Below are 21977 nucleotides of genomic sequence, written 5' to 3'. Positions count from 1 at the left end.
TATATATATATATATATATATATATATATATATATATATATATATGTGTGTGTGTGTGATTTAATAAAAAACAAACAAAAAAGCATAATGTAAACATGTTTTATTTTTCACTTAACACAATAAATCTCGTACAATTCAAAATAAAAATAAACTCTTCGCTAAAAAAGTTTATTACATTTGAGTAGCAAGCATCATAAATAGTTATGTGGAAGTGTACATACAATAGCTTTTGCATCAACAATTACTTGCAAAATGCTAAAGCCCCTCTTTATATGCGGTCTTCCATAAGAGCTCTAACTCTAAGTTGATTATGCAATGCCGAGAATTAAGGTTAATGCAATATTTTAAACAATTTTCTATAAATCATGACGAATATTTTCAATCCATCTAACACCAAGTTCTTGCTTAGGCAAGACTCGTCTATATGCTAAGAGTCCTCCTATAAAATATATAGAAAAAAAGGTTTCGCCAGGATACTATTTTTATCTTTTACAGTACTAGATAATTGATTTTCTTCCTGGCGAGCAAAGTTACCGATCGTTACCGATCGTTTAGTTTTTTTTTTTTTTTATCTCAACTTTTGAACTTTTGAGAATTGTAGCAATAGACAAAATAGACGGGCGGTTATAGCTACGTCCATAGGTGCACTAATATATGGAATTGTGAGAGTACATACAGATTGACAGGATTACATTCCATCAATGTTAATGGAAAACTTTGCAGTCAGAGAGTTTTTCGTAATAAAACACAAACTGCTTGCGAAACATTGCGATTGAACTATAAGGACTAAAGGCTTCTTCAAAGACGTTAACTCTTATGTGACTAAGAGAATTTCAAAGTAATCTTTTAAAGCTTCAACGAGCGCGATTATTGAATAAACGCAAGATTAAATGCAAGGTTGTGCTAATTTTGACGAAACAATTGATTTTGTCAAAGGAAGTGAGACGATGTTTATTGCATTTGATAGGTTCTCCTTAGAAACAATTTTCGATGACATCTTCTTAACCATATCTTGGTCTCTTTTGAAAAAGTGAACAAGAATTGTATTGCCGTTATAGAACAATGTCTTGGACAAGAGCTGGGATTACTCTGGTTTCGAATTGCAATATTAAGCTGTAAAGTATCTTAAGTTGCTTGATTAGCTAAGTTGATTCAATCAAAAGTTCCCTATCAATATATTGTTAACTTGAAATAAATATTGGAACACTGTTACCAGATCCATGTGATTTCTGGATAGTACCAATCTTCAAACGTTACTCGTCGAAATTTCATGACACTTGCTTTATTATTTTCGTTCAATGACATTTTCAATTAGATTGATATAAAGCGGATAGACGAAATATCATTCGATATAATTCCATTGGATTTTTTCTTTGAAATTTTGCTCCCTTATTTAAAAAACGAAAATTTATGTGGAAAAGTATTTGCAAATTTATGTTCGAGAATTGAATATCCACTTAAGCTATACGGCAAATAATATATATATTTATAGTTCACGCGAGTGTAATAGACATCCCTGTATTGAAAAGTAATAATAAAGTTGGACTTAAGGATTGCAAATAAGGGTAGGTTACGCGTTCATAAAAGCTTCAATCGATAGGAAATCGGATATAATGAGTCCCAGATGTCGTTATATCTTCAAAATGTGAACTAAACAAATATTGCAAGACATTTTGAGTTTGAAATCAATTCGGTATTTGCTGCGGATGTAATATGTTCTACAAAAGCCGACCTTAATACTACATTCAATAGTGGCCATAGCGAAGTGAGGCATACGTGTTTGAAAAGTTTTCTCCAAAATTTTCACCACATAATACAGTTAACATAAAAAATTTAATGCTAACATATTAAAGAACGTTTCTTCATCATCAGTGTTGACCTTTCAATGTTCTTTCTTTTTAGTTACTTTTTTAGTATTTAGCTCTTTTTTCTTTCACATTTGCGAACTTTGCTGAACTTTAAAACATTCGTAAGCCTTGGCTATAGTACTTTTATTTGTAAATTGTTCATAGCTTAGGTTCTTAACAATCACATTAACTCGCTAGCACTCATCTTAGCAATTCTTGGTCATTTATAATAATGAAAAATTTTAGTGAATCCTCTTACTCTAGAGGCCTCCACCTCTGTCTCTCTTTTCCAACTCTATCTTTCTATATATATATATATGCACTTTTTTCATCTTTATGACCGACAACCTGATGTTTAGTAACTTATTTATCTAACGGCTTATGAGTTTCTACTTATGTTGTGTCTTAATCTTGTGCTTGAGTGATACTTCATATAAGCTTTATGATGATGATGACGATGATGATGATGATGATGATGTTTATCATATTATGACGGGCTTGATATTCACTTTTCTTCCATAAAATTTTCAGTGAATTGACATCGTTAAGTTGAAGAAAAGTCAAACGATATTTCTCTTCTTTAATGCTATTTAATTTTTCTTTTTTTATTTTTAATTTATATATTTTTTCACATTCTAAACATATTTCGTTTATTTGATATCTTTTGTACATCTGTGCTTTGTCTGTAAGCACCAAATACGCTAAGATTCTAAGATTCAAGTTTCAAGCGCCAAGCTCAAAGTACTAAGTACTAAGTGTTTACGTTACTTTTAATTAAACATGTCTTCACATTCCTGTTCATGTCAATTTCAAGTGAAGTTTACAAAAATCTTGATATAGAGTGCGTCTGGAAACCAGACTGAGTCTCCTTTTCAATTCAAACAGTGACTATTTTAAATGCTTTTTAAATATCTAGCCAGCAAGAAAACGAAAGCTAAGGTGTTGCTTAGCAAATAGCAAAGTAAAACTATTTTTTCCTTTTTTTTTTTGTTTTTTTTTTTTTTTGTTTTGCTTTGTTTTTTAATCATTAATCAGGTTTTTGTTCTCTTTTGATTAATGATATGTCCCGGAGTAAGTAGACATTAGCCGGACTTGTTTTGGTTTCAGTTAAAAGGTTATAATAGTTTATAATACAGTAGCGGAGAGTTGGGTAATCACGACATGTTTAATGCCTACCACAAATGGTTTTGTAGTCCTATGGTTTATTTTATTAAATCCCAGCAGGCTGTCAATTACTTGCTGTTGCTAGTTCGCCAACATAAAGGCAAACATTTCAAGTTTCGTTTAAGGTATTGATAGAAATTTTACAATAAAGTTTAGTAGAACTCTTGGCGGAGAATTGCTGAGGGAATGAGTTAAGTAACAAACAAAAACATACTCTTTTTTTTTTTTTCAATTAATTTAATTATTGTACTAGTATTTACTTGTTATACCCCCCATTGAAGATTGAAAATAGATATAGAGTAAATGTGTTCGATATTTTTTTCGTATGAGAGACACCTAGAAATACGAATTAAGAATCTTATAAAGTGTACAGATATTTTCAATCAGCGTTCAATTCGGTGCGGAGACGATTTTGTCTTGCTCTGTATGTGGTTAGAACCCTTAAGGTCAGCAAATTTTAGCACGCAAACGAAAGATGACGTTTCGTTGGTCTATGTACATCACATGTGGGGAGAGTCAAATAATAAATGAAAACTGAAATTTCGAGAATGTATTGACATCCGATATACGTATAATATATATAATATATATAATATTTCCAACAGGAAAAGCAAAAACAAGCGAAAGCATATACGCTTTTCCGTATTTTCCGAACGAGGATGTGTGATCGGTGAACAGTTTTTCATTTTCAAGATAGTTTCTCGATTAGTCCAACAGTCACTACCAATTGAATGGTGATTGCTTTAACGGCTTCACGACGCTTATAAATATATTGCTGCTGTTTTTTGATAAAATTCAAATGCGCTTAAAATATAATTGTTACAAAGCTTAATAATCGTAATATGCACCATCATTATCTCTGATCATTTGCTAATTATCGGGACTAGTCCGCGGTAAAAGCTTGCGGGTTTGGAGGCGAAATAATCATCGAACTATTGTTATATATCTTCAATTTCTGCGAACCGCTGATCTGTGAAACATGACTGCATCGACCCGAATAAACGGTAATCGAAACGAGTCATGTCTTGCGCATATAGCGGGTGCGGTAAAATTTTGCCAGGCTAAGTTGAAAATCATTTTTTTTGTTGCTCTTGCTATAAACGAACCGACGTATGCGCATTTTCATCGTTCTCACGACAACAATTTTTTGATCAAAACTTTTCAAACCGCTTTCTAACAATTTCGTAGCTTGCTATATTCTCATTCCGCAACGATTTCAATACAACGCGTTACATATTAACCGTGTTATGCGAGGGTAATTTATACTGCAAAATATATTAAAAAAAAAAAAAAATGTATCTATTTAAAGCGTAGATTATCTTTATCTGCCCTACCATTGCCATGCCACGATACGCATAGCGTTATCCCTGCATTCCACAACGCGTTATAGTTTTATTATCATTATTTTTCCTATGGTGTTTACAGTATTGGACAAATTGAATTATCTCTTGTTGATTTGCTGTACTTCGGAAGAAGAAGAAGAAGAAGAAAAAGAAGTAAAAGAAGAGAAGGATAAGTTTTAATAATTTATTTTCACGCATTCCGCTTGTGGTGTCAGCTATTTGTGATGGGTTTTATCTTTTGTATCTCAGCGACTATCTCCCTCTCTTTTTTAAAATAAACTCTTTAAAATCTACTGATCATATTAAGTGCCTTTCTTTTTCTTTGGCTGTGACATGATATATATATATATATATATATACATACATATATTTTTTATAATTGAGAAATTAAAGCGATAAATTTACGATGTACTTTTTTAAAAGAAAATTAATATGATATTTTACTATTTTAACTTATTTCTTAGTGAATAAACTTATTTTATGTTTCGAGATGATATGTAATTCTCTGCAAGTGTGTGCACTTTAATAATAACATTTTTACAGATTTTTCTTATTCATTTCTATATACATAAATATATTGCTCTTTCTGTGGTTTTGACTTTTACGCCATTGTTATGCCCTTTGTTGTTGTTTGTCTGTATGTATACGTTTTACTCTAAAAAAACTAACTTTCGTAACAAGAAGAATAACAACAATAAGAACAACAACTTATCATCCTAATCATCACCTTTACCAACAGCATGGTCATAATCATTATTATCATGGAAGCCTATCATCATTATGTGTAGTCTTGCATGAAATAGTTTATGCTTGAGTTCATTGACAATCTTACAGAAAGCATTGTATATATGCACATATACCCGGTGATTAGTTTGTTGTTTTATTTTATTTTATTTATTTATTTATTTATTTATTTTTATTTTTTTTTCATTTTCTCAAAATCATTTTCTTTGGTTTCCTTTACTTCAAATAGCGATAACTTTTCAGTGATACTCAATAGTTTTTCTATATTACGGCAACTCAAACCGCTAGAACATTGCAAGACTTAATTCAGAAGTACAGGGTTTAAAGAGCAATTTAAACAGGTTTCGAGGAGAATGTTTTTTGCTTTTCTTTTAAGATGAATGCGTTCAATTATTGAGGTCATTTCGCAATTCGAATCGTATATCAATCAATGAAATGGCAAGGCTCGTGCCTGAGACGTTCCCTTTACTCTAAACATAGTCAATATTTGACTAGGACTTGTATTTTTCAGTTATTTTACCACAAGCATGTACATACATGTACATTTTCATATATCCTATGAATTTATTGAGCAAGAGGGCCGGCGCTCAATTGATCCTAAGAAGATTGCAATGACTAATGAATAGGGAATAAGCTGACAAATGCAAGGCGTGCATGTAACGGATTTAGGTTAACGCACTTCGTGGCATACCGATTCGAAAGCTCTGCTGATATAAAAAGGTTTTTCTATAAAACGAACTTATTTTGCGTGCATTGAAAATGTTTTACGCAAATTTTGTTTCAATCCTAACCACACCACGAAATTTTTTTGATCATTTTATATTACGTTTCTTAAGTATTACAATATGTACATAAATTTTGTTTGGATATATAAATGAATTTAAAATATAAGCAAAAACACAAACAATTTAATTAATCCCCGTTAATTTCATACGTGAGTGAGAGTCACGTAATGCTATGAGTCCTTGCAAAAACATATGGCACGATTAGCTTCGAAGAATACTTCTATGGGTGTCAACGCAATAGCTATTAAAAATATTTTCTAATTTCAGAATAGAACCAGTTCGTGTGTTATAATCGAGCAAGGCGGACTAAAACATTTTTCATCTGTGCGCTGCAAGAGTTCATTATATAGCGTCATATTAGCGTTGCCATCACCTTCTTTGGTGCGAGTCAAACTGAATTGTCCTCTTTTTGTTTTCTGCTATTCCATGCTACTTAGCACAAGGATATGTCAAGTTTGCATTAATGGACACCAAAACAATTCAGAAGAACTTGATGTAGACCCATTGTCATTTATTGAATCAACCATTTCAAAATCATTTTCTGGAGCCTGTCTGCTTACCTGGCTGTGGGAAGTTTCCCCACGTAACGTATTTTTGTGCTTAATACACGTTTACAGGTCGCCTTTGCCGAAATTTCGTACCCTATCGTATTTTGGTCAAAATCGAAACGGATATGTAAAGTAAGCCATTATTAGGAAAAATCTTTTACTTGTATTATTGATCGATAGAAATCGGTGGTAAAAAGGAGCATTTCAGTGTGCAGTTTGTAAGAGATGAGGCCACATTCTACATCGTTTTCCATATAAACGTTCTTGGAAACTTTAAATGTTTATAAGGCCGCAAGGTCTAATAAGAATTAGAAATGAGCTCTGAAAATTGAGCAATTTTCGATACCTAAATAATTAAACAGCAGCCGTCATACACAGAGTTTTAATGACTACTTCTTTGACTATTTCCTATTTCTGTCACACATTATTTTGAAATGAGAATCCGTTTAAAATTCTATAAAGCAATGATTATTTTATTTAATTATTCGGTCATATAGACAATCCTATCCAAGTGTTTACGGCAAAGACCTCTCAACTTGAGCGGCGACACATTTTGAGCGAACGCATACGAGTTCGGACTCCAACTTCGATAACTACGATTCGATGCACTTAAGGCATCGCTGTGTCTGCTGTTTGTGCTGCCACTGTAGGAAGGAGAATTTCGAATCCTGTTCTCATAATTACCGCAAATAACAAAACTTCCAGAGTCCTTTGTAAGATCAATGATCGCATTTGCCCGTTGTTCGTTTACGTGCGAGCGAATGTTCATAATCAAAGACTTATTGAAATTATTTTTCAGTCCGTTAGGTCGGCAATACGATCTATTTTTTGATATTATAGGAAGAAAATTGTTAGAAAATAACAACCAGTTATTTTGGATTGCAAGGATCTATTTTTCCAAGCTCTTCATAATATAAGGATCCCCCAAGAAACAAGTAAAGCTTCATGTGACAATAAGATATAATTTTGAATATTTTGTAACGAAGATAGAAAAAAAATATTGGTAGGCGAACGTAGATTATTTAAGAGTTAGCTTTGTTCGACTATAATTATACCCTACATCATTTGTCTTACGTAGCTCCATAAAGTTTGTGCTGTTGAATACAACACCCGAGAGGAGTTGACATAGATCGGTTCAAATTCATTTTCTGTATCAATCTAAGCTTGTCCGTTCGGTTGTCGGTTTTGAATTCTTTTGTTCATCTTGCAGCTTGCAATTTTTCGGATAGTTTTTGGTAACATTTTGTATCATATTTTGAACACTTCACATATAAAGTCTTATTTTGAAAAGGCATTATACGTGTATTGAGTGTATTAAGCGTGGCGGTGTAGGGTATGTAATCGTGGGCCGTGTCCCACTACACAATGGTTTTTACTTGTTGTTTTTTAATTGTTTTATTTTTATTTTTTTATTTTTTTTATAATAATGCTTCTCATTAAACACAACCCTCCCTAGCAATCCAAGCACTTATCTTGCTTGAGTGATTCGAATTATAACTTGTAGGCAGCCGAAACTATTTATAACGCTTTTTGAGTTAAGAGTTATTCCAATGGAAATGAACGAAAAAGTGCTTTTAAAGATGTAATTTGCTTCTTTTTTTTTAATTTTATATTTAAATTTTCCTTTCCCTTTAGGATTTTATCAAATAATCGATAATAATCAGTTGCTCATATAATTGACTGCTTACATGTGTTCGTAAGTATATATATATATATATCGATATATATATATACGTTATTTATGCGGGTTTATGTGTGAAACTGGAGTAACCAGATATGTATAGACACACACACACACACACACACCAACACACGCGCACGCGCACACACAAACACTGGCATACAGTTTATTGATTTTATTTATTGATTATTTGCAAATGTGCACTGAAACCACGCATAGACATCAATATAACGAAAATCTACGATTGCTACAGTGGCTATAATTTGAAGTTATTTATGGTTACATACGTACATGCATCGCGTATATAGGTAAGTATATGCACATGCATATGTTTGTGTTACAAACATACAAACCCACTAGAATTTGCAGTTAAAACGTTAACAAGTTAGTGCAAATGTTTTTTGTTACGTTTGCAGTTATTTTTCTTTTCTATAAAAGTTGGTTTTGGTGTTGTTGCTGCAGATATGTACATAGTTTACAGTTTTTTTTATTTATTTTATTTTTTTTAATGGCGTGTGTTCTAAAGAGAAACATGTTCTCGATTTAAGGTAGAAAAGTGTTGCATCGAAGATGCTTAAATATATGTATGGATGTGCGCATGTATGCAAGTATGCATGCGTATGTATGTATGTTCAGTAATATGTTGTTTTTTTCTTTCTTTTATTTATTTTTTTTTTTTTTTCTAAACTCTTAAGAAAAAATTGTTGTAATTATATGAGATATGTGTTGTGTGTGCTTAGACTATGGTCGAGTAGAAAAGATTGTTATAATATTGCGTAATATAAAAAGTATTGAGCCTTGGTCCGCCTATTAAGCTTATGCTGGAACTATATTGAACTAAGCAAAGTTATCAAAAATAATCGGATCAATACTTTTTTTTTTTTTTTTGAGCAACATATTATTTGTACTTAAAGTTGTTTTGTTATTGTGCGCTGTGTCCTGCGTGCACATAATATTGCTATTTTGTAATTGCCAACGTTTTTCTTTTCTCTTCGCTTTTTCTTTTTTTTTTTTTCTTTTGCTTCAATTTTGCTTGAACGTTAAGCGAATACTATTTTCAGAATCCTAATTAAAATCATTTGTCATTTGTGAAGGTAGCACATAGCACCAAGAGGCAATCAAAGGTTGGACTTTTCTATATTATTCTTGATTTTTTGCCAAGTTTTATTTGGTCTTTATTAAAATTTCGCTTTTATATATATATGATATCACTTGTACTTAAAATAGTATATTAAGTTCGTGTGAATGTATGCAATATCTCTCTAGCACCTCTTTATTCAATGATGAAATGTTATAATTTTCGGTATTTTTTCGACGTAGATAGGTGAAGAATTCTATTAGGCGAATTTGATTTAGGATACTTAAGGGGGCATTTTGTTCACCTATAACTTTTTATTTACTATTTTTTAGCTTTGCATAGGTTTGTTGATAAATAGTTTTTTTTTTTTGATTTTTCCCTTTCTCATTTTCAATTGTTCAGAAATATTCAATAAGGAACGTGTAAAATATTTCGAATCAATGTAATTGGGCAGAGTTCAATTTGTGTTGAAAACGATTGCAACGTTTTGTTTGCAACGACGGGATAGAAAGGAGCCGAGCTTGTGAAAAAGTATCTTGTTTAAAAAACCAACGAAAAAGGACTTCATTCATATATATATATATATATATATATATAACATATATAAATTTTTAAACATTCTTCAGGAATTAAGAGAAGTTGTCTTGTAGGCCCGGACTAGTTATTGCCCTGGAAAGTTCCTCAACTTCGGCTTACTTCATTTGCAAGTTCGCACATCAAGTCGAACTCTTGCTGGTTAATGCATAAAAACTTCTTACGGTCTTTTAAGCTTGTGTAAATGTTCTCAAGCATAAATATGCATGATTTGCGCCGAGATGAGTGAACCTTTTTTTTTTTTTTTTATTTCTTTTACTTAACTTATTTATTTGCCCACTATTTATAACTTATTGCTGCTGTTCTACGCGTTTATGATCTTATTGCACGTTGTTGCTAGTAAATAGCATTGTTGTTGTTTGTGCACGTTTCTGTCTTAGGTCTTTTATTTATTAATATCAAGGGACTTTATAAGTGTTATGTTATGGTTGCGCGCTGTATAAATCAAGTCAAGTGTGAAATATCGTTATCAAAGTCAGACAGCGACCGCCCAGTCAGTATAAAATAATAACGATAAGCAAGATATTTATTTTTACATTAAACTGCAAAAGTCGACATAATCCGATCTAAACTTGTCAAGGTCACAAGTACTTAAGAATTAAATACATTGAATACATTTTATACAATAATAATTAAAAAGTCTTTGCAGTAAACACTAAACACCTTAGATATTAAACACTGAAAAAACTTTAAATGTTGTTAATATACTTCACTAAACTAAAACGAAATGCCCGTGACAGGCAACAAGTGTGTTGGTAAACAGACCACTGGATGACCACTTATTTTCATTCATTTTAATTAATTCGTGTTTATTAAATTGAATTTTTCATGATAGTCATGTATTTTCTTTGTTAGCTGATTGTTGTTGTTCTTACTGTTGTTGTTATTGTTGTTATCGTAGTAATTTGTTTTCATTTCAATTAAATGGTTGAGGACACCTGTTCAGTTTATGCAAATTTTTGCTATACATAGCACAAAGTGACGGAGAACACGAGCCACTCGGTGGACATTGAATTAAGCCGGGTCTTGTTATTGTAGTCATTGTTGTCATCAACATTGTCTACTTTATTTTAATTAAGAACGCAAAGAAAAACAAAGGAAAAAATTATATGTGAGAAAATCTTATAAGCTTAAGGGCGAATCTTTGAAAACCACTGCTTATTACACTGCTCTTCTGTTTAGATGACAGACATTTTTGATAACCTATCTTAAAGGTAGCAACGTTCAAAAAAATTTTTACAAATCTTTGACACTAAATATGAACTCTTTTCTAAGCAAACGCATTTAATGAATGCATTAGGCGATTAATTTGATCATACGATCACAAAGTTGTAACCGGACGCTACGGATGTGGTCTGTACGCAACATTCCGTTACCAGCAGACAAATGAGCACAAAAAGTCATGGGTTAGTCGAGGAGAGTCAGCCACATCGACACCCAAGCGAAATATTCATGGCCATAACGTTTTCTTTTCTGCATATCGTGGAATTGGCAAGGTGTAGTGTATTACGCTTGAAACTGTTACTGCACAGGCGTACCGGCGACAATTGAACGTACTGTTGCAAAAACGACAAGCATTAGCGGTTAAAATGCCTAACACATGAACCGACTGAAAACGCTATCTTGGCTATTTATTGCAAGACTCGTCAACAATATAGTGGAATAGGAAGCTCCAAGGCGCCTTCTGAATGCAACTTGTGCACGATGGAAGATATTTTGAGTAATTTAAAATATTCTAGCAATTTTTCTCAATAAATGCCTCTTTCAAGTGAAAAAATGGCCAAAATTTATGCAAGCATCTGTATATATATATATACATACATGCACGGATGTATATGTATGTACATGTACGTGTATACATAACACATATCAGTTAAGAAGTTCGTAGGACTGTTGACAAGCTAATACGAATTTCGAATAGTACCAAGCTTCAATCGCAATATGCCAGCCAAAATCTCTTTACTTTAATCAATAATCGCATCATCTATATGTCATCCTATGAACTTATTGAGTGGCATGTTATACGTAAGTAAATTTTGAAAACGATTAAATGGGTTGTATATGATTGTTTCTTTGCTGCGTTTGTATTAATATTTTTCGTAATATCTTTTGCGTAATTTCTTAACAACGGTCTACAGCCCCCACAAAAGCGTCTGCACACGTTTTTATACCCACCATCGGAGAAGATAAAGACATATGCTGATCATTTTTGTGTACGCTTGATTAAGAGAAGATTAAAACTCAATATGGCCACTTTGGTTACGTGAGTCCACGTCTATCATTCGTTGATTATCTGGATGGAATTGTAGCAAACATGTGTTTTAGCTAAGGTGCTAAAATTTAATTTTGTACGTTGAATTCGGAAAAAGTCTACAACTCCTGAAAAGTTTGGAAGGACAGCGTAGAACAAATTTCAAATTATTGAAGCTGCCATTTACTAAAACTTGATGTAAATACATGCACATATACTGCACGCGTACTGATCGATTCTAACTGAAACGATTAATAGAAAGCTTTACGATTTTAAATAATTCATTTAAAATGGTGGGCGTTCACAATACCCCTTAAGGCCATCTAAGATGCCTTATCGTGTATTTAAAATAATAAAAAAAAGCAAGAATAGCAAAGAAGTTTCTTCCATTCATGAATTATTAAATTTTTACAATGTTCTTAGAATAAAAATAAAACTTAAAACATATAAAAGAGTTTTGGTTTTTTTTTTTTTTCATAACGCAATTAAGTCATAAATTTTTCTTTATTTATGTGATTATAAAGTAACACACTTGCGTAAACAGTTTTTCTTTGCACACACACACACATACAAACATCATTATCTGTTTGAATGGCTTTGTCTAGATATTATATTTATTTGATTAATTGAATTTCCTATATACACATATATTTTTTCTTAGATTCTTTTTTTTGTTTTTTTATTGTAATATTTCGTTGCTGTGTTTAGTGTTTTCTTCTAAACATGCTATACTCCATAAGAAGCTTAAGTAAGTTTGTGAGAGGAAAGAAGAAGCATTTTTTAAGCTAGACAAGCAGGCAGGCGAGTAAACAAATTGAATGCAACGGTTCTGACCATCATCATGAATTTTTTAAAGTGAAAAAAGCAAAGAGAGAAAAAAAATTTTTTTTCTTTTTTTTTTTTGCATTTTCCAATTGTTGGTAATATTTTATTTTAAGGATTTTGTGCATGTTGGTATTGTTGATGTTGTTGGTGTTGTTTTTGCTATTTATACTTGCTGTGTTAGAAGCTTAACATATAAATTAAAGTATTAATGCGCAAACGATTGCGGCTCGTTCGTTTTCTTTAACCGTCCATATTGAAATAGGTCAGTAAGAGCATATTAGAGACTTGACTGATCATTGTGGTCAATATCAAAGTGAAATTCTTTTCTCTCCCATAAATCTAATAAAATATTATACAAAAAGTATTTAGAATCTAGTGAAATAAAATAATCGAGCTTCTTCTTTAAACTAAGTTTTTGTTATGGTAGAATATTTAACGTATAAGGATTGTTTAACTATTTGTGAGCAGAGTGAGTTATACGGCGGGAACAAAAATCGTACGTGAACCTAGCGTGCATACAAGATATATCGTATATATAACGAATTAAGAAGTCAACCGACAAACATGAAAATAGTCAAATTCGTTTATAGACGAAAAGGTAAATAAATAAGTAGGTAAGCAATATTTATTTAAGCGGACTAACAGGTAAATAGATTTTAACACACATCCTAAACATCTTCTTGGTAGTTCAACTAAGAAGTCAAAGCACAACAGAGTGAACATTCAAACATGTAGATGCCACGAAAAAGAAAAAAAAAAAAAAATGGTAAGGAAAAAGAAAAAAACTGACGACTACGCAATCATGTATACAGATCATCAAGTCAAGACATCAAGTGGACAGCAAAATAAGGCGATAAAACAAGAGGTGGCTAAATATACATATAAACCAACAAGCATTCATTTTCCATTAAGGGCGTTGCGCACTGAACTTAGGGTTCGGTGAGCAAAAATTGTCGACCGGCTATTCAGCTTTTTGTGTTTTTTCTGGTTTAGAGAAAAGACTTTCACCAAAAGAAAACTTAAAAGGATGTAAAATACAAAGCCTGACATAAACTAGAATCCATCATTAAATACACTAAACCACTTCGTTAAATACATATAAAAAACTTTTCAAAATTGCGAGTTATACGAGAAGTGGTCGAAGAAGTTGTCCCATTTTCACCAGTGCTCTTCCTTGGATTAAATCATGTCAGTCTATTGAATTTCATCAAAATATCGCAAAAATATACCTGTAGACCTGCAGTTTGCACACAAGAGAAGAAGATAGACAAACGGAGAGACAAACTTAGATTGATTCAGCAAGTGATCAGTACAATAAAAGGTGGGTCGCGAGGCAAATGTTGCTATAAAGTATAAGCATTCTACGTCGTATACTTCTAAGTATGAATGTAGATTAGAGGCCTTATAAACTAACTACATTCCCGACTAATCGGCGTAGAACTCTGAGTGTAAGACTTTTTGTAAATCGCAAGTATACTACACTACTATGGACTACAAGTCCAAAAATGTTTAAAGTGAACATCCACTGTATTCACTTGGAGGGAAATCATGTACGCTTTTGAAAGGATCTGATATAGATACAATGTAAAAGCTCAGATGCGTAGCGGGTTAAATTAAGTTTGTGCTAATGTATACAATACTTGGAAGAACTTAAGATAAACCGATTTCTTAATTCGAATCGATTTAAGTAGTAGTAGTAGTAGTAGTAACAAAACGTTCGGCTACGAGACATCTCGTAGAGTTTCTCTCATTTTCAAATAGCCCTCCATGCCATTTCAACACTTCGTCTTAGGTAATTCAATATAATTACATTTTGGGGAATTTCATGTTTTGTTTAAAGAAAAATCTATGAATATGAGGAACTTCACCCAAATAACATTCTCATAAATGAAATTTTTTCAATTCTGAAAAATATACGTTTCACACTTTTAACAAGTTACGTTCCAATCTCTAGGCTGCATGGAAGGCTCTATGGAATGCCCTATGAAACATTTTAGGAACTAAGTATCATCATCGAGGCGACGAAAGAGCCCTTTTCAAAAACAAAGGAAAAAAGTTTTTGCCTCATCTGGAGTTTGCCTCATTGGTCGCTATCAAATAAAGTGACAAGGAAGTATCGACAGTGTGCAAAGTTCGGTCATATACAGTTCAAGCTCGAAAAGTTCTCATTGCCCGCTACGTTGTTTTTTAGCTAAATTCTTTCGTTTTTTATTTATCTGCTTAGACTTTGGAAAAAAAATTTAAGCAAGTCTTTTAAAAAAAAGGTTTTTTTTATTCCCTAAAGAAGCATATTTGAGGTTAGTTTGCTTAAAATGAACTCATTCCAACTTATTCGAGCAAGAATTTTGTTCGGTACGATGCTTGTTATACAAAAAACTTTATTGGAAATCAATACATTATGATAGCATATCAGTAGGCGGCGAACGCCTATAAATTGAAATCATAGAACATTTATTAGTCATAGATATAATCCTATAAATCCTCATCCTTAGCTCCATCTTATAGTGTATGTTATGAAAATCAAAAGGAAAAAAAGAAAAAGAATAAGAAAAATCTATAATCAGTTTTAAAAATTCATAGCAGAGTGCTCTCATGTATTCGTTCTAAATGACGTTATATGACGATATCACTTGTTAAATTTCTTCCAATTTTTTTATTTTTCAAATACCGAAAATCAATAAATTTTATTTATTGATTAAATTTAAACACATATTCTTGCCATTTTCATTCCTCTCTTTCTTTCTAACTTTTACTTCTTTTCTGCTTAAATCAGAAACACATTTGAGATTATATTACATTTTCTTGTCTGCCGATGTTTTTTTTTCTTTTTTTTCTTTTTTCTTTTTTTTTTTTGTTTATTTCAAACTCAGCTGGTTGCCTTTTAAACTGGGTCAACTAACGGCAACAACAACCAACATACAAAACATCGTATATATTTATAAAAATAGTAAACTTAAACATTATTTCAAGCTTGCACATGTAATATATATAATTGTATATATATGCTTCCATAGTTGCAGACATACGCACACACACAGGCGCAATCATTCGTTTAGCTGGATTTTGCAAATGATATGTTAGTTTTTATAGCCACAATAAAACCAACAACAAAACAGCATTCATTCAACTGTTTGGTTAACGTTGACGATGTTCGCTGTATATGTGCATATAGAATTTCATAAGAAGTTATATACTGTGAAAGCAATTAACATAAAAAACATTTAAAAATCTTTGCAATCATTTAGACGTAAAATAGACACATTTATCCGCGAGGTAAATAATTTTACAATCAGCTTTACCTTGCATTTTTACACTCATCGATGAATGTTGATGGAGTCGGGTCGACATTGCCGTAGCGCATTGGTAGCGCACAGAACTATCAAATACTGTAGACAGAATAGGAATTCTTTTTTTTTTTTGGAACAGTCAACTCAAATGTTTATCATTAGCCAAAGTGATTGATTGCGTCTGCTCAGTGCAATGCCTATGGTCTTTGCAAAAAATTAACTCTGCTTAGCTCGCGTAAATAAATGAAGGAAATTTTCGAGGTTTTTTAATAATTTCACCTATCCTCGAACGAAATGTGTTAAAATTTCATTAAGTTTGGTTGATGGTTGATGGTCGTGATTCATCAATACTAGCGACGTCTCTATATCGTCGTACAAACTAATTGAGCAAAGGGTTATATGTGACAATTTATTTTGAGCTGACATTGACATTCAATTAATTCCTTCCAGGTCTTAACAAACTTTTGTTTACACCATACGCACGGCTTGTGACACAAAAGTAGTTAGACAGATAGTCCGACTTTTTATTATACCGATTGATTCAGAATAACTTTAACAGATTTGTTCATATGAAAGTTGCTCACGCGTTTTTCTATTCAATCTATCGGTTGAAAATTTCGATTTATTCTCACGAAATTTGTTTACCTTACCGGATTTTGGTCTGTCAATGAAAATGGATTGAGTTGTTCTCCTAACAAATCTTATCCGGGGGCTTGAATGGATGCGGGATATTTTGATGGGATGGGACGACCATCTTGTGAAACGTCCCATACGTCCCTTCGTTGTCTATGTCAAATTCATTTATTCTAATTTATAATATTTGATATTGAAAGTCGATTCAGTCGATTTTCGAACACACCTTCGATATAGGGATTCTCGTGAAAAGATACTCGTTACATGACAATCAAGAATAACTTTTTATGATGAATATAGGCAAAGTATTCCATTAAGTGAATTGGTGCAGGGTATTTAAAGATAGACCTTGCTCGGCTATAAAAGAATTTATTCGGTTAAAAGAAATTTTTAAATTACAATACACTAGAAGTGAAAATTGCTAATCGTAAACGAGTGTTAAGTGTTTTTGTCCATTGACAGATAGTAGATGTGTACACAATTGTAGATTTCTTTCTTTCAGGAATGGGGTACATTAAGTCATAAGGACCGATTGAATTGGCTTATTGTCAAAAGTAAGATTCAAAATGTGACGATTTGATTGATTTCTTTTTGGTTCGCTTATAGTAAATGAACAAGCACCGAGAAAGGGAATAATCTCATAAAAGACAGAGAGTCTCAACATTTATCGTTTACTAAAAGAGAAATCCTTGCAAGTGTTTAGGAGCAAGTATTTTTAAAATATTTTTTTAAAAGCATTTGTTTTCTAATAACAATTTCAGAGAATTAATTAAATTGGAAATGATTTAAGTGAAAATTTGAGCAGAGTAAACCAATGATTCTTTCCAATATGCAGTTCGTTCCCGAAGGGAAAGTTCATTAGACGAAAGCCGTTAATGGTGGGAGCATTATTTTAAAATTTCGCTTTAGGTTATTTAAAAGAAGAAATGAACGAGCAAATCTTTATAAATAAATCATTATAACTGCTTTGCATATCTTCATAGCCTTAGAGATGTTTGTTCTTTTCTTTTTCGAATTTAACCTACTTTACGTTAATTATTCTTAAGAGCTTAAGAAATTTCTTATGTCACATGATTGACTAAGAAATTTGTTTTTATTTTCCTTTTCTTCATTTTTTCATTTTCTCATACATAAATCATTTTAATGATGTTTAGAAGAGCTGTTGTCGCTGTGCTGCTTGTATTAATAATTAACCTACAAGGGATGTAATTTGTTGTATTTTGATTGAGGCTAAAAATAAATCATAATTTTTTTTTCTCTTCTTTTCAACAAAAAAGAAACAAAAAAAAAACACTCATTTGCTTTGCAATAGAATGTTTGCAATAATTGGAGGACACTCCTATATATTAAAAATAAATAAAAGAAAAGAAAGAAAAGAAAGAAAAAAAAATACAAGTAATTTTACATGTGAGCAGACTTTCTAATTAGCCCGAGATAGTAAATCGCACACATAATATTATATATTGTGTTGTAATATACGTGGGCGGAAGGGGCGGTGCACTGTATAGAAAAATCCTATAAAGTTGGTGTTAATGTCTGTAATGAGTTCATATATGACTAAAATTAATGCAAATGGCATAGTCAAACGTGAACTTGTTTAAAGGACGGAAAAAAAATTCAAGACCAAGCAAGAAAATTATAATCGGCTGTGGCCGAATCTTTTATACGTACCAGCTCTCTTTTAAAAGGAAAAAAAAAAAAAAAAAACCAAAAAATAGAAAAAAGAATATGAAATTTTGGAATTCCCTTATATGGGGTGACCAAGTTTTCCAATCTTCAGCAGAGACTTGCCTCATAGAATGTAAATGGGAATTTTTATCGTTATATCTGTTAGAGTTTATAAGCAATGAGCAAGAGCTCCATACTTGTTTGGCTTTTGAGAACAAAGCTACATTACATACTAAAGGCTTGTCCTTTAACCCAAATTGGCCCATTTTTAATACCAACTTGGCCAGAATATTAAAATTGTCAATATATATGCCAACTTGATTTTTGCGATCAGGAAAATATTTATAGCAGTTATTAGTCAAAGCTACAGACAGACAGACAGACATGCTTACATCAGTTCAAAATTTGCTAACGATCAAGAATATATGTTTTTTATCCGTCTTTATTCGTCCTTAAAGCTTCCTTCTCGTTATTGCAAACGTTTTGATGAAATTAATATACTCGTTAAGCGGTTGGTATAAGAGCAAACATGTTATGTTATATTGGGAAATATTAGATAAAAGGATGCCTAAGTAAGTACAGTGATTTTAAAGGAAATTGAAAGAAAATCTCGTACTTTGCCGAGAATGTAGAGATTGCTATATAGATGATAAAAGCTTTACTTGACACAAACGTAGCTATTTAAATGCTTAACCTGTTCATTGAATTTCATTTTTACAGATAGTTTTGAGCACGAAATCCTTTTTCGAATATTCTTCTGTGGCATCAATAAAAGATGAGTGAGTTACCCGCTATCAAGTCAGGCGCTTATGATTTTTAATCGTTAATATATTAGTATACCCTCCGCCTAATATAATTCCTATGTGAAAACGAATTTGTAATCGTAGTGATATAACGTTCAAAAACTGTTTTCCCAACTTCGTTCATTGAAAAGTTTCGCAATGAGACAAAAAATCAGCATTAACTTTAAATTTTATCAACTTTATCGTAGTTAATTTACTAATCAAATGCATTGCCATTGACGATATTTCGAAAGGAGGAAGTTGAACTGATGAGAAGCCATTCTTGAAATAAAAACGAATTCTCCGCGGTGTGCACTGACACTGATCATATCAGTCAATTAAGTATTGTAATTTTATTTTATTTATTTATTTATTTATTTATTTATTTTTTTTTTTTTGAGAACAAACGCGGCCGCCGATCAACTATCTAATGATTTGTTCAGATAATTAGTAAAAAATAAATAAATAAAATAACGATAAACAATAAATAAATAAAAATGAAAGACTTACATCTGATGCCTGTTGATGATTCTGGATCGAGAATTCTGAAGGTTCAGTACAATTTGCGTTTGGTGTTCGCGGTAGTTCTGAAAAGAGAGTGAAAATAATTTGGTTTTTTTTTTTGGTTTTCCTTGAAATATTTAATGATAAAATTATTTAAGGTTTTTATAGATTAATAAAATGGAAATTTAGTTTTCACTTTCAGTTTTTCCCGCATGAAGAACATCAGAAAAGGGGAAAAACAAAAAATTCATTATCTTTTTCTAGTAGCTAATGCAGGTGTAACGACTGTGAAACTTTCCTTTCTTGCTTTAATGCCCTACACCGCTTGCGGTACAATGGTATATTAAGTTTATGCGGATGTATGCAACACCCGGAAAGAGTCGAGATAGATTCACTGATTATTATAATACCGATCGATTCATTTTTGATTTAAGCTTGTCTGCTCATCCGTCCGTCTGGCTTGCTTGTGTTTAATCTAGAGGCCGCAGTTTTTGTATATATTTTGATGCAATTTTGTGCACAGATGTGTTTTGATTCAACGATCACTTTGTCGACCACGTGCCATGTAGCACATTATTTTCGAAACTGGCTATGTTAGTAGCTGTAAGATGATATAGGGTATTTAATGACGGGCCGTATCCCACTATACTGGTTTTACTTGTTGTTTATTTATATGTAAGTTTTTTGTATATATGAGATGTTGATAATATTGCCACTTTGTATGTGTTGCTAATGAATAATGAAAACTTACTATTCTGCACAGTTCAACGCACACACTCTAACGCATAGTTAGTAATTCGTTTAGAAATACAGTTGAAACGGAAATTGTATTACAATCGAGGAAAAAGAAAGTAGAACAGCCCAACAACAACTTTATATATCAAGAGTTGTGAGGTTTATGTTAACCTTTTTCTCTTTGTTTCTTTTGATTTTAAACACGAAATTTAATAACACTAACAATAGCCTCTAAATATAACTGAAATTAGCTTAAGGATGTTAATTATGTTAATTTATTTTTTAATATTTCTTTCTAGGTTACATTAATAAGACCAGAGTTGAGAAGACAAGACTTGAAATTACCTGAACAGAAGATTAGTAAATAAATAAATAGAAAAGATAGAAACCCAATTGGAATGAAATATATGCTGAGCAATTTGGCAGAGTAAGTTCATGCGTCCTCTCCAATACAATATTTTCATGGATTTCTATGGCAAATGATAAGAAGTGGCAAACGCTTACCTATTTATATACTAAGCCAGTTTTCGCCGATTGAAGTCCACGCGCGGCTTATCATAATTGGTTGGTTGGCTAAAATGGATGCTCAGCCGGTAAGGACATAACACTTAACACGATTGGACACGCGTACTCTAGACTACGGCCACCAATTCCCTATCTCTTTTTCAACCTCTTGGCCATATTAAAAAATAAAAATCAAATAAAAGAGGTAAGAAAATTATATTCGATCGTGACCGAATCTTTTATATCCATTACCGCTATCCTAACGGTGGGGTTTCTGATGCTGACACTGCTGACACTCCTGATCCACTTCGTCATGATGAGTATAAAAACAGAAAAAATGGATGACAAGAGCCATTTGGAAAGCTTTACGTCAAGACAAAAAGGCGAAACAAAGTCTTCCTCAAATTTATTGTCATATCTTTTTTTTTTTTTGCTTTTCAAAGCACTTCTTATAATAGAAAATCGAAAAGATAAGTAATAGTAAAAAATAATCAAAGAGTTGAGTAAAAAAATTTTGTCAGAAATAGTGCTTGGGTATATGAAGTTTCGGTAAGAGATTCATCTTATGCGTTGCATAAGTTTAAAACAATCCTTTGCCAAAGGGAGAAAAGCAATGAGAGTCAACTCAATTCTTAATTGTAGAAAAAAAAAAAGACAAAGAGGCTGTAAGGGATAAGGGGAAAAGGAAAAACTTCTTAACATCAAGAGTAATTAAATAACTAAGGAAATGACTAGAAAAGTAAGTTAGCAGAAATTCTATTGTGTCAATTAGCATAACATTCTTGCGTATCTTGTACGATGTGACGGTTTAGCGTATAACAATTGCCCGTTCTTAGCTTTTCTTATTAAGTCTTTAGCGAGTTCGGGCCCCCCAAAGTCATGGTCAACATGCCAGTTCAACTTATCCTATTTAGTTAAAATGTATTTGACATCTTTTAGCAAATAAATCTAAAGACCTTTTTTTTTTTCTTTTTTTTTTGATAATAAATGCTCGCCGTCCTTTG

The 21977-nt window shown here is 32.0% G+C and overlaps 1 protein-coding gene across 2 annotated transcripts in view; it reads right to left on the bottom strand.

Moving 5' to 3' along the window:
• Positions 1 to 19811, bottom strand: part of LOC119644663 — a 31861-nt gene extending 12050 nt beyond the window's left edge. Inside the window, exon 1 of one of the 2 annotated variants that reach the window (XM_038044327.1) lies at positions 19741 to 19811. The gene's annotated coding sequence lies outside the window, so the exon portion shown is untranslated. Of the gene's footprint in view, positions 1 to 2615; positions 2650 to 19740 lie in introns of those variants that run through there. The other variant, XM_038044328.1, reaches the window with a different exon arrangement.
• Between the last annotated feature and the right edge of the window lie 2166 nt (positions 19812 to 21977).

The sequence above is a fragment of the Glossina fuscipes genome, unplaced genomic scaffold (assembly GCF_014805625.2).
Source record: "Glossina fuscipes isolate IAEA_lab_2018 unplaced genomic scaffold, Yale_Gfus_2 0, whole genome shotgun sequence".
Classification (NCBI taxonomy): Eukaryota; Metazoa; Arthropoda; class Insecta; order Diptera; family Glossinidae; genus Glossina; species Glossina fuscipes.
Note: the sequence above shows the minus strand (reverse complement) of the source record. Positions and strands in the feature narration are given on the sequence as shown.